Source organism: Tympanuchus pallidicinctus, unplaced genomic scaffold (assembly GCF_026119805.1).
Source record: "Tympanuchus pallidicinctus isolate F22 unplaced genomic scaffold, pur_lepc_1.0 scaffold4, whole genome shotgun sequence".
Taxonomy (NCBI): domain Eukaryota; kingdom Metazoa; phylum Chordata; class Aves; order Galliformes; family Phasianidae; genus Tympanuchus; species Tympanuchus pallidicinctus.
This window is the reverse complement of record NW_026294758.1, coordinates 49,180,488-49,194,850: the sequence shown is the minus strand read 5'-3', so window position 1 is coordinate 49,194,850 and position 14,363 is coordinate 49,180,488. Positions and strand designations below refer to the sequence as shown.

Here is a 14,363-nt window from a genome sequence, read left to right as displayed (position 1 = left end):
AGCCAGCCAAGGCAGGTAGGCAGGGGTCATGACTCCAGCCAGCCAGCCAGCCAAGGCAGGCAGGCAGGGGCCACAACTCCAGCCAGCCAGCCTAGGCAGGCAGGCAGGGGTCATGACTCCAGCCAGCCAGCCAGCCAAGGCAGGTAGGCAGGGGTCATGACTCCAGCCAGCCAGCCAAGGCAGGCAAGCAGGGGCAAAGACTCCAGCCAGCCAGCCAAGGCAGGCAAGCAGGGGCAAAGACTCCAGCCAGCCAGCCAAGGCGGGCAGGCAGGGACCTCGGTTCCAGCCAGCCAGCCAAGGCAAGCAGGCAGGGGCCACGACTCCAGCCTGCCAGCCAAGGCAGGCAGAAAAAGGGTCATGACTCCAGCCAGCCAGCCAGCCAAGGCAGGCAGGCAGGGGCCACAACTCCAGCCAGCCAGCCTAGGCAGGTAGGCAGGGGTCCTGACTCCAGCCAGCCAGCCAGCCAAGGCAGGTAGGCAGGGGTCATGACTCCAGCCAGCCAGCCAGCCAAGGCAGGTAGGCAGGGGTCATGACTCCAGCCAGCCAGCCAGCCAAGGCAGGTAGGCAGGGGCCACGACTCCAGCCAGCCAGCCAAGGCAGGCAGGCAGGGGCCACAACTCCAGCCAGCCAGCCTAGGCAGGCAGGCAGGCAGGGGCCAAGACTCCAGCCAGCCAGCCAAGGCAGGCAGGCAGGGGTCACGACTCCAGCCAGCCAGCCAAGGCAGGCAGGCAGGGGCCCCAGTTCCAGCTAGCCAGCCAAGGCAGGTAGGCAGGGGTCATGACTCCAGCCAGCCAGCCAAGGCAGGCAGGCAGGGGCCACAACTCCAGCCAGCCAGCCAAGGCAGGCAGGCAGGGGACATGACTCCAGTCAGCCAGCCAAGGCAGGCAGGCAGGGGTCACGACTCCAGCCAGCCAGCCAAGGCAGGCAGGCAGGGGTCACGACTCCAGCCAGCCAGCCAAGGCAGGCAGGCAGGGGCCACAACTCCAGCCAAGGCAGGCAAGTCAGGCAGGCAGGGGTCACGACTCCAGCCAGCCAGCCAAGGCAGGCAAGCAGGGGTCACGACTCCAGCCAGCCAGCCAAGGCAGGCAGGCAGGGGTCATGACTCCAGCCAGCCAGCCAAGGCAGGCAGGCAGGGACCTCGGTTCCAGCCAGCCAGCCAAGGCAAGCAGGCAGCGCCACGACTCCCGCCTGCCAGCCAAGGCAGGCAGGAAGGGGTCATGACTCCAGCCAGCCAGCCATGGCAAGGCAGGCAGGAAGGGGTCATGACTCCAGCCAGCCAGCCAACCAAGGCAGGCAGGCAGGGGCCAAGACTCCAGCCAGCCAGCCAAGGCGGGCAGGCAGGGGTCCCAGTTCCAGCTAGCCAGCCAAGGCAGGCAAGGAGGGGTCACGACTCCAGCCAGCCAGCCAAGGCAAGCAGGCAGGGGCCACAGCTCCAGCCAACCAGCCAAGGCAGGCAGGCAGGCGCCAGGACTCCAGCCAACCAGCCAAGGCGGGCAGGCAGGGCCACGACTCCAGCCAGCCAGCCAAGGCAGGCAGGTGTGCAGGGGTCATGACTCCAGCCAGCCAGCCAAGGTAGGCAGGCAGGCAGGGGCCACAACTCCAGCCAGCCAGCCAGCCAAGGCTTGCAGGCAGGCGCCAGTACTCCAGCCAGCCAGCCAAGGCAGGTAGGCAGGGGTCATGACTCCAGCCAGCCAGCCAGCCAAGGCAGGTAGGCAGGGGTCACGACTCCAGCCAGCCAGCCAAGGCAGGCAGGCAGGGGCCACAACTCCAGCCAGCCAGCCTAGGCAGGCAGGCAGGCAGGGGTCATGACTCCAGCCAGCCAGCCAAGGCGGGCAGGCAGGGGCCCCAGTTCCAGCTAGCCAGCCAAGGCAGGCAAGGAGGGGTCACGACTCCAGCCAGCCAGCCAAGGCAAGCAGGCAGGGGCCACAGCTCCAGCCAGCCAGCCAAGGCAGGCAGGTAGGCGCCAGGACTCCAGCCAACCAGCCAAGGCGGGCAGGCAGGGCCACGACTCCAGCCAGCCAGCCAAGGCAGGCAAGGAGGGGTCATGACGCCAGCCAGCCAGCCAAGGCAGGCAGGCAGGGACCTCGGTTCCAGCCAGCCAGCCAAGGCAGGCAGGCAGCGCCACGACTCCCGCCTGCCAGCCAAGGCAGGCAGGAAGGGGTCATGACTCCAGCCAGCCAGCCATGGCAAGGCAGGCAGGAAGGGGTCATGACTCCAGCCAGCCAGCCAACCAAGGCAGGCAGGCAGGGGCCAAGACTCCAGCCAGCCAGCCAAGGCGGGCAGGCAGGGGTCCCAGTTCCAGCTAGCCAGCCAAGGCAGGCAAGGAGGGGTCACGACTCCAGCCAGCCAGCCAAGGCAAGCAGGCAGGGGCCACAGCTCCAGCCAACCAGCCAAGGCAGGCAGGCAGGCGCCAGGACTCCAGCCAACCAGCCAAGGCGGGCAGGCAGGGCCACGACTCCAGCCAGCCAGCCAAGGCCGGCAGGAAGGGGTCACGACTCCAGCCAGCCAGCCAAGGTAGGCAGGCAGGCAGGGGCCACAACTCCAGCCAGCCAGCCAGCCAAGGCAGGCAGGCAGGGGCCACAACTCCAGCCAGCCAGCCAAGGCAGGTAGGCAGGGGTCATGACTCCAGCCAGCCAGCCAGCCAAGGCAGGTAGGCAGGGGTCACGACTCCAGCCAGCCAGCCAAGGCAGGCAGGCAGGGGCCACAACTCCAGCCAGCCAGCCTAGGCAGGCAGGCAGGCAGGGGCCAAGACTCCAGCCAGCCAGCCAAGGCGGGCAGGCAGGGGCCCCAGTTCCAGCTAGCCAGCCAAGGCAGGCAAGGAGGGGTCACGACTCCAGCCAGCCAGCCAAGGCAAGCAGGCAGGGGCCACAGCTCCAGCCAACCAGCCAAGGCAGGCAGGTAGGCGCCAGGACTCCAGCCAACCAGCCAAGGCGGGCAGGCAGGGCCACGACTCCAGCCAGCCAGCCAAGGCAGGCAAGGAGGGGTCACGACTCCAGCCAGCCAGCCAAGGCAGGCAGGTGTGCAGGGGCCATGACTCCAGCCAGCCAGCCAAGGTAGGCAGGCAGGCAGGGGCCACAACTCCAGCCAGCCAGCCAGCCAAGGCTTGCAGGCAGGCGCCAGTACTCCAGCCAGCCAGCCTAGGCAGGCAGGCAGGGGCCACAACTCCAGCCAGCCAGCCAGCCAAGGCTTGCAGGCAGGCGCCAGTACTCCAGCCAGCCAGCCAAGGCAGGTAGGCAGGGGTCATGACTCCAGCCAGCCAGCCAAGGCAGGCAGGCAGGGGCCACAACTCCAGCCAGCCAGCCTAGGCAGGCAGGCAGGCAGGGGCCAAGACTCCAGCCAGCCAGCCAAGGCAGGCAGGCAGGGGCCCCAGTTCCAGCTAGCCAGCCAAGGCAGGCAGGCAGGGGTCATGACTCCAGCCTGCCAGCCAAGGCAGGCAGGCAGGGGCCACAACTCCAGCCAGCCAGCCATGGCAAGGCAGGCAGGGGACATGACTCCAGTCAGCCAGCCAAGGCAGGCAAGCAGGGGCCAAGACTCCAGCCAGCCAGCCAAGGCAGGCAGGCAGGGGTCATGACTCCAGCCTGCCAGCCAAGGCAGGCAGGCAGGGGCCACAACTCCAGCCAGCCAGCCATGGCAAGGCAGGCAGGCAGGGGACATGACTCCAGTCAGCCAGCCAAGGCAGGCAAGCAGGCAGGGGCCAAGACTCCAGCCAGCCAGCCAAGGCAAGCAGGCACGGGCCACGACTCCAGCCTGCCAGCCAAGGCAGGCAGGAAGGGGTCATGACTCCAGCCAGCCAGCCAAGGCAGGCAGGCAGGGGCCACAACTCCAGCCGATGGAAGCAGGAACCATGATTCTATCCAGTCAGCCAAGGCAGGCAGGCAGGGCCATGACTCCAGCCGGCCAGCTAAGGCGGGTAGGCAGGGGCCACGGTTCCAGCCACCGCAACAATGGACCACGACTCCAGCCAGCCATGGTAGGCAGGCAGGGACACGACTCCACCCATCGAACAACTGTCGTCAGGAAGTGGCTGTGACGCCAACCAGGATTCAGAATAATAAAATAAACAGAGAAAAAATGAATTAAACAATCCTTGGTCATGTCCGATTTGTCCAGACCATGCTGGGGCTGTTTCTCCTCATAACAAATTTCCAGAGACACGACTAATTGGGTGGTTTTTGTCTTTTTTTGTTTGTTTTTGTTTTTGTTTTCTTTTGTTTTGGTATATGTTAAGGCACTGTCTAATATCAAGTCAACCTCTAGGAGTAGCTCCAGAGGAGGGCCACTAAGATGATCAGAGGGCTGGAGCACCTCTCCTATGAAGAAAGGTTGAAGGAACTGTGCTTGTTTAGCTTGGAAAGAGAAGGCTCCAGGGCCTTCCAGTACTTGAGGGGAGCGTATAAAGAGGAGGGGAATGGCTGATGATGAGGGTCACAGTGCTAGGACAAGGGGGAATGGTCTTAAACTGAGACAGGGCAGGTTTTGGTTAGATATTAAAAGGAAGATTTTCACACAGAGGGTGGTGATGCACAGGTTGCCCAAGGAGGTTGTGGATGCCCCCTCCCTGGAAGCATTCAAGGCCAGGCTGGATGTGGCTCTGGGCAGCCTGGTCTGGTGTTTGGTGCTTGAAACTAGATGATCATTGTAGTCTTTTTCAACCCAGACCATTCTATGATTTTATTATTCTATGATTCTATGCTTTCGGATCTGATCCAGCATCACTCTGGAAAAACGTAAAATGGTGCAAGGAGAGGGGCAGTGATCTGAAGCACTAACAGGTAGGTAGAACAAATTTTCCTTATGGCAGACCTCTTTAAAACTGCTACTCACAAATACAAATACTGGACCAAATGGGCTTCAGCAACTGCCTCTTAATGTAAAGCATTTCCACACATGGAGCTCTCTTTGTATATCTGTGTTTTTAATATCTTGCCATTTGCACTCGTGTTGCTTACGGCAAAACTCTGCTTTTGGTTACACAAGCAGAAAGCAGTAGCTTTTCTCTGTATTAATATTACTATAGGAAAGGGTAAAATCTGGTGTAAAATTCTAAAACTGATTTCATATGTATTTTTACTCATATGTCAGCAAAGAACTACAAATATCTGCCAGCAGTCAGGTAAAGTGTATTTTCAAAATTCCTGTGGAGAGAAAAAGTGTACAAAGAGTGTTCTGAAAGCAGTTGTTTTCAGTGCTGTAACCAATTTCACGGCTGATAACACAAATCTACCAGCAGATAAGCAAAATATGCTGGTGTGATTAACTAAATTCTGACCTACTGCATAGTGAAGAAGTTGCACTTTTCCCTTCTCTTACCTTTACAGCTACTCAGCTATCCTCCTCCCATTGGATTTAACAAGTTTTTCATGAGCTCATTGTGAGGAGCTTTTGTTTGCAATTATGCCTTTCATATCACAGGATTTCATAGATGATATCTGAAGATCGAACAGGACATTATGCAAGCATTTCAAACACGTTATAGTTCTCCTATATAGTTCTCTTCCATAGTTCTTAATCTAGTCATCCTCAAGTGGGGCCAATTTTAACACAGTTTAAGGCTCCCTGGGTCACAAAAAAGCAAGTTTCCAACACCTTTCTGGTAATAAGTTGCTTCAATCACTTCTTTCATAATGCAGCAGTAGCATTTATGAGCATTCCCCAGGATCTTCTCCAGCTTTGTCTTGAAGAATTTCAACAAAATCATACGCAATATTTAAATTCAATGTAAAAGTACATAGAATTTTCTTCCTAGAAAAAAAATGTGTTCAATATCTTGCCCTGTCCTGTTAATTTGAGTAAAACTCAAGATCATGCAAAACTAAGATATCTACAAAAAAACACTGTACACTAGGAGTGAAAATAAGAATGTAAATAGCTTGATGAATCCAATCTAAGAAGACCTGACAGAGAAAGGGAGGAGCTTTATCTGCATATTTAATCTATTTTAAGACAATGACTTCAAAAATTCATGTGATCTCCACCTGGGCATTTTCTATTAAAACTCCCATGGAAAAAATATCCAAATAAAAAAGATCATTAAACATAAGCTACATCCTACCTCTTATATTTCTTTGGCCAGTGAGAGTGGTAAATGATATAAAGAGCGCTTGCAAATAAAGCCATTCTCTATCAGGACTCAAATGGCCAGCCCTCCACAGTGGAAAGCGTAACATATTTGTACCAATTTCTGTTGGTTTAAGCAATGGGCTTTTTTTAAGACAGCGTCTTGGAAAGTGTGCAAGCAGTGCTCTCATAACTGATTACTAGCTAATTATTTGTAACGTACAATCAGCTGTGAGAGCCAACTACTTTATGGCTGATAATGCTGTTTTGGTCATGAAGGTTAAAGTGTACAATGACAATGAAAATGCCTGTTAGCAGTTTAAGCTGTATGTAACAGCTCATTGTCAGGGATTTAGCTTTACTACTAGATCTGTTTGCTCATCTGTGACCAGTAAAATTCTCTAGCAGAGATTCCCCAGGACAATCTTCATATCCCCAAGTTATTACTGCTGGCCCACTCTTTGGAAATCACTACATTTCTGGAACAGTCACCTCACACATAGCAGTGAGTTCCCTATTGCTGCCATGCACCTCAGAAATATACTACTAAACAAGGAAAGGGAAAGCAAAGAAATAGACCCATATAAATGATCTGATAGAACACGTTCCAGTTATCAGCACACAAGCAATACTGAGAACTGCCAGTCAGACAAGAAGTAGATAACAAGTAATCGATCTTTTCATTATACGGCACGTGGGAGGAATTGGGACAATGCTCTAATTTGTATACAAAAATAGCTTGCCTTTTTGGAAACATTTTTCCTGAACGAGTAGTAGGGCACTGACTGTATGAAATGAAATGCCTTTGATCAATGCTCAATTATGTTACTGAGTGAAACAAAGTGAGTCATATCTGTTTAGAAGAGTTTGGGGCAGAAATGTGTGCGTGCTAAGATGAGCCGAAACAGGAGAAAGACACCAGAGAGGTAGAACTGCAGACAAGAATTCAATCCAACTCTGCCTGGTCCACCTGGAGAACTCTTTCCATCCTTTAAAAATTACAATTCCAGTTTCAACTAGCATGAATGATCACAGTCTTATTCTAATCAATGGTAGCATCTCTCTGCAGCGTAAACCCATTTTGTACCAGACAACCTCTCAGGGCAGTTCAGAGAATTGGTTTAAGTGCAACTCAGCAAAATTTTCCCATCCGCACACTAAATCCATTCTAAGTTGAAACTAACAAGTTCACAGTGCAGGGGACTATTTGCCTCTTTCAATACACAGTGTTATCAGCACTGTTCTGTGCTATCTTCTGAAAGATGGCAGTTTGTACTGAAAAGGTCAAAAACAGCTACTACTGCATGGGGAGCAAAGCATGAAAATGAAGGATAAGTGCAATTTTATCTAGAAGGTAAAAGTCATTATAAGCAACACTCAGATTGTTATTATTGTTTTCTATCCACAGTGTATTTACTTTTCCTGCTTTTATTATGTGTTCTAAACAATTTTAGAAAGAGAAAAAAATAAGAAGTGGAAAGTCTACTGCCTCCTATTTTCAGGGTGAAAATGTCTTTGAGTAGAGCAAGTAGATTTCACTGTCTTTGATTAGAGCAAGTATTTCCAGTTAATGTAATCAATGATATAAAGGCTGAGAAATGTATTTGATCCTGGAAGTGAAAGAATGAAACATATAATTAGCTGCACCAATAACAGTTTCAGCAGATGGATAAGAGAACAGTGCTTCTAATGGGGCTTTTTTGACCCAGGGGAGATTGGCAATCACTTTTGCTGGCTGGACACAGTGTTGAGAGCAGCTGGGAGTTCAGTCTGTGACAAATGGGTTCATGCAATTTGTTAAACAAGTGCATTCGTGAGCAACACTTTTGTGGATATTCCCAGGGAAAACAAAAACAAAAGCAAAAATAAAACTGCAAAGATCTCTAATTGTTGTGAGCCACCTCTCAGTTCTGCCAAAAACATTAAAGTGTGCAAAATATTTAATTCTCACATTATGTACAACACCTGCTGTGTATATGAGCTTAGCTGCTGCCTTCCTCCTCTCTGTTTTTCCACGCTTTTTCTCCTCCTCCTGTTGTTCTAATCACACTCACTTTTAGAGGATTCCTTGTCTTTTTCAGAGATGTGTTTCAAAAGTTCTGTATATTTCCTGTACCTTGCATCTTTTTGGTATTACTTTTACTTTGGTATACTTTTGGTATTACAATTACTTTGCATGGTCAAAGCAAGAGGCCACTCAGCATTTTCAGCTTACAGGTTGTAGTGAGACTTTGAATCTTTTTTCCATAGAATGACAAAAAATATATTTTAAAATTCCTTGAGTCTCAGAAATGTAAAAATATTTAAATCAAGATCATTTCTAAAGGATGTTTGATATTTCAAGATATTTTTTTGACTGTCCTACTACTTTACTTGCTTTATTTAATGCTTGTCATGTTTACTGCGTAATAACCAGAATATTCTGTTTTGTTGAATTTTTAAGTATACACTAAAAGCATCTGCTACTTAAAAAAGATACATCATCTTTTTCTTAGATGAAAGAGTCTCCAGTTCATGCAGTTATAGCAAATTTTGACTAAATTTTGATACATAGAGCAAGAATATATAAGCATCCAGTGCACTAAAAGGATAAGCAGCTGATTTGAGTATCTTTGAATAGCTTTCCCTAGAACACCCAAAAAACCAAACCCAAACAACAGAGCTACATGCATAAGCTGAGCATATCTAGAACAATCTGCTTTTTAGGTTCTAATGTACAGCACATGATCACAGCTGCTGATCATAAAAGCTGAAAGTTCAACAATTATTTCACAAGATATGCTCAGCCACTTCTAATAAAAACTGTTTCTAAAATGCCAACATCTGCTAAAATAATTCCAGTAGAATTGAGATAAAAGGGCAACATTCATCACAGTAATTATTTGTTGTTATTATTCACACAGGTAACTATAGTGCATGTTAGGGCTCCTTTGCATGCAAAAACGCTTATTAGAAATGAGATGAAAGACTAAAAATTTAAATTGGAATAATGCAATTGAGCGAATCAGTTCCTATCATCTAACAGGAAGAGTTTTTCTTTGCTAGTCCTATAGATCAAGGAACACCGGTTTCAGTCTCAAAACGATTGTTGCTAGTGCACTTGGGCATTTCTTTCTGGATTATTGACTATCAGAAGCCATCTTGTGGTAAAGAAAACATGACTTACACAAACTATATAACCATCTTAATTAACATTCCATCATAGAGGTATGAACTTTGCTTAGTAACTACCAGTTTTTTCTCAAGTGGTATCATTCATTGGTGTTTCAAATTAAAGTATCTGAAATACACAATGCACTGAAAGGATGTGCCAAAATTCAACTGAAGATAAATATGTCATTTGCTATGGCTTCAGCAATGGGGAAAAAAAAATGCTATTTTTCCTGTAGGGCATTCTACAGCTACTTTATTCTATTTGGGAAGATTGACACTTTCCCTTGTCTCAGACAGTGGTCACAACTAGGGACTAGACTCAAGCCTGGGCTGGTGCTTTGCAGTAGCACTTTCATTTGGCAGTCTTACTGAAACTCTGCTCCTTGCTTTTCTGCAGAGGATAGAGATTGCTGGGATTATAAAAGAAAAATTAAAGCTCTCATTATGGCCAGGTCTCCCAGCTTTGAACTCTAAATTCAGGCCAGGTGTGAGCAGCACCTCACACTACAAGTTATATGCTAGGATCTTCAGGAACTGACAGCTAAAAGACATGAATCACACATTCCTATACTTCTGAAGAGGTGGAAACAGAGCACCTGAGATATGCAATAGGCTGCTCTACCGGGAAATATGTCAAGACTGCATACGAATGTGCACCCTGAAATGATATGGCATTTGTAGACCTTTCATCACCTACTATTTTGTAGCTTACTGAGGATTTCGGATAGACAGAGCTAGTCACTGATCATGAAGCATGGGAACTCAGCTGCATTTACTCACAGTCTTTGTGAGCTGCAGACTGTTTACTCTGTAAGAAAGCCATTAGTTTCCAATATGCCTCTCAGTATTTTTGCAGACTACATAATGTAAGAAAGTTTCAAGTCTATGACTTTCTCCCTCGTTTCTGCATAGGTTCTCATCTCCATGAGCATGTAAGACCTAGTGCAGCCATCATCTTGGTTTCAGCCATCACAAGATAATTCCACATAAAAATATGTTTCTCTGTGTATATCCAGTGAGCTGCAAGTACAAGTCTGCAAGTTCAGCTCCACTTGTTCTCATTCAGCCAGCCATTCACTCAGCACTTGCTGTAGCTGTGTTCTAAAGCAAAGCATCCCATTCAGGTCCATCATGTGCTCATGGAAATTTGCAGAATGTATTTCAAAGAAGTAGAGCAGAGGGAGACCAAGGACTAGTATCAAAACAGAAGCAAAAGTAAGCATGGAGATTAAATGTCAGAATTAAGAAAACCAGATCAGTAAACATAATGCCAATTAAAAAAAAAATAAGGAAAAAAAAAGGAAAATGAAAGGAAATGTCTCATACAGTCTCTTAGAGGCATTAAACAAAAGATTGTGTAGAAAGATTCCACTCTCAAATGGATATAAGAAGCAGAATAATGAGTCAATCCAAGTTTCTGCTTCTGCAAAGTATACCTGATTCAGTGCACATTATTCTGTATATAGTCAAGATAACCCACGGACAGTGTGCCGGAATTAACTAAGTACCCAACATATCAGCAAAGGTCTTTCAATCACTGAATGATGTCTGAGCCCAATAACAACAGCTGTGACTTTCAAATTACCATTTCCTTGCAGTACTTGCATGCAAGGACTCATTGTAATATTTTCTCTGTGTCTTGTGGTAGCCACTACAGGTTGGAGCATTTTGGCTTTTGGTCCTCATAAGACACATAAAAAAGAACAAATGGCCTCCCACAGGAGTTCTCTTGTAAGCATTTCCAGATTACATTGTATTGAATTTTTTTTTTCCAAATTCAATTACAGTGCATCAAGCTATACAGAAACACAAATATCTTGCCTGGTAAAATTTTCCTTGAACAAATAATAACACTACAAATATTTATCTCTTACTTCAAAAAATAATCTTGTTGCTAAAAAAATAAATGTGAGGTGAAAAGAAGAATTGACTTATTGCTAAAAAGATTTTATTGTTCCACATAACAAGAGCCCAGAAGCTGCTACTGAAGCAAAGTATCTTTCCAATCCCCAAAATCTCAGAAGTTCCATCTGTGTATTAAGCTCTGTCTGTGTATTGAACACTGGGGGTCTTTCTCTTCTGGTGATGGAGATTACGTCCGTCTGCAACCATGGCTAAGAGCTTGCATGCTTCAGCTAGCTGCTTCTGGGTCTCATAAAGGTGTAGCTGTTACACCATGTTTCTATCATATGTTTATTGGATCCAACTACTGCTTCTCACTGAATATATAAATGTTAAGGTCTTTGGAGCTGAAACCATCTCTTTAATTCTATAAATTGGACATAAGTGTTTTATGTGGCAAACTTTCTAACTGCAGGACTTAGAGGCATTTCTGAAGTAGCAATGATTAACGAAACAGCCTTGGCCCCAGATGCCTTTTCAGGTTTGCCAAATACATATATAAAGCCACTTTATTAAATACACTCTAACTCTTGCAGGTTTCTTTCATCCCACATAAGTTATAAAATCCACATTGCAGCTGTTTGCTTCTGTGGAGAGTATAAACTGCAAGTACTCTCTTCCTGACAAGCTTTGCAACAGTTTACTGATGATTTGAGGTGCTTCACGAAAGAAGAGGTCCTGTACAATGTACAAACTCTACTGAGACCCTGCATACACAGCTTGTGAACTCCCAGGGTTCCCTTGCAGAACACTCTAATAATCAAACCAGAACAAGTAAGGCTATTGTTACTCTTCCTAACTTTTTCATAATACTCATAGGCCCAGTCAACAGTAAGAACTAAACAAGCCAAAGCATATGCTTTGCCATTCCAGTTATTGTTAATACATAATGTAGCAAAAACAAACAAAAAACCTACCAATTTTCAACCCCAAACTTATTTTCCAACTACTACCAAACCTCCAAATAAACAATCTCCCACACAGCAGGAAACTTTCATGGTATGACACAAGCTGAATGGTTTTCTAAGAACAGGATCCCCCAAAAACCTGGATTCTTTCTTTTTTTTTTCTTTCTTTCTTTTTATTTATTTATTTATTTATTTATTTACAATTTAATGTTACTTAAAAATTAGAGATTATTGTTTTAACACTAATAGTGCCTGTGAAATTGCTTCCACATAATCTTAATCTTAATATTTTAATAATTACTGTTCAAGCCTTCAAATAAAGAAACAAACAAATAAGTGTTTCTCTTCTGGCAAATATTTATAGGCATTAAGAAAGGGTGATTACAGGGTGTTGGGGCTGTCTGTAAATTGCATTGGCTCAAGCTTGGATCAGGAGTTGGAACCTAAGGCACAGTGACAGAGCACTCAAAAAACAGCAATGCCTCACTTCAGATACTTGCATAACATCACCGGAAAAAAAATATAATAAAACATCCACCTGGAAAACTAGCAGCCCAAGTCATGCGATTATCAGCCCTCCATGAGTACTTCCAAGAGTTCTGAGCCCAGACCTCTTCCTTCAGCAAGCTGCATCCATTTGCTGAGGCAGCTAGTCGTACTGCCTCATTGGTCCTTGTCCAGGCAAACCAGCTCCTGGCTGAGCTCATCTCTTTTCTCCAAGTCAGTTTCTGGGTACCCTCCTATAAAGTAAACAAAAAGAAAAAATACAGGGACCAGGCAGGGGGACTTGCACAGGAGTTCTGGCAGTGCAGTGCTGTCCTTGATGGATTTAGTGCAAGAACTTCCCGAACAATAGCTTTCCTCAAATTCCAGTTTCCCTCTGCTTGTCCGCTGCCGGCTGCCAGCTTTCTACCCCTATCCTCTTTTGCTGCAGTTTATGTATTGCCATACGGCTGCTGCTTCCACTGCCCCTCCACTACCAGAGCATCTATGGTACTGGAGAGGCTGCTGTCACCGGTGGCAACTTGAGCAGACCTTTTGCATACACATCTTCTGGAAGTCGATATTGATGTATTATTTCTCTCAACATCAAATGAGAATGTTATTTTAATAAGAATGTCCTTAAGCCCTTTGTAATAATCACATAAAAAAAGGTCTGGCCCAAACACCTCTCCTTGTCTGCCAACAGATTCTAGTACAGAGCTGAATGTTCTTTTTCCAGCTCAATGGCTTTCTGCAGTGTGTGCTTCATTCTTGTAGGCATTCTTCTTGAAGTGTATGATCTGTCCAACACACAATGCTTATCTCCTCCCCATTTACCACTATTTTTTTCTTCTGTTTGGCCTTAGCCTTCCGTAATGAAAATCAGAACTATATCCATTATCCCAAAACCTAACAAGCACTCTTTCATTTATGAACTACAGAGTGGAGCAGTGCAGAAGAGATTCCCCCGTCAGAAACAGACAGCTTTTGCTTTGGCTCTCAGGCTATTCAAACTCTCTGCTCTCAGAGAGTGCGAGAGAAAATGTTCAGCCAAATGTGATTCAAATTTCACAATTATGATGATTCTTTAACAAGATGTGTAAAACCAGAATCCAGGACATAAATTGAAGAGAAATGGTTAAGAAGTACCCTTAAAGAACAAGTGGTTCATGGTCAAAGCAAACTCATCGAGGCTTCTGCAAATCTGAAGCATTACCTAGATTTTTCTTAGTTATACACTTATTCATGGCTGAAAGATCCACGTAGCCTCTAGTTTTCCTGCGAATGTCCTTTCTTTTACATTTTTTTTTTTTTTAATAAGAGCGAATTATTGACTAAATAACATTGAAGCGTAGATCCTTGCACTGCTAAGGCAGCACAGCAAAAAACAAGAAGCAGACATGCGAAAGGAGACCTCAGCAGAATGGGATTTATCCTGCACTGGCCTGATTATTTATGTAGTTTTCCTCTGCGGGGTTAGGAAAATTTTCCTCTGGCTTCCCTGTAGCTCTGTGTCCGGCATTGCTCCTCACCCTGCCTGCATGCATGCGTATCTCCGAGAGGATTTTGTTTTCCTTCTCCCACCCCTGCCAGTAATTACCAACGCATAGTACCAGGGAATGAAGGAGGAGAGAACGCTGTAAAGAGGCCTACCACCAATTCAATGGTGCTTTGATTTAACAGCTCCAAGCCCTTTGAAAACATTTTGCCAAGAAAAGCTTGCCATCAACACGTATAATCTCTTATCAGGGGCCATTGAAAGCCTGGGCTCCGAGGTTAATTCTCCCATCGCAACGAGTTTCAATCAGTTCAAAACTCACATCGAGATGAAAGTCGCGGAGCCTTCTCGCCCGGTTTGTC

At 46.8% G+C, this 14,363-nt stretch overlaps 1 pseudogene; it reads left to right on the top strand.

The window, feature by feature from the left end:
* The first annotated feature begins 485 nt into the window (after positions 1-485).
* On the top strand, positions 486-3,848 carry LOC128089206 (collagen alpha-2(I) chain-like; annotated as a pseudogene).
* The last annotated feature ends 10,515 nt before the right edge of the window (positions 3,849-14,363 follow it).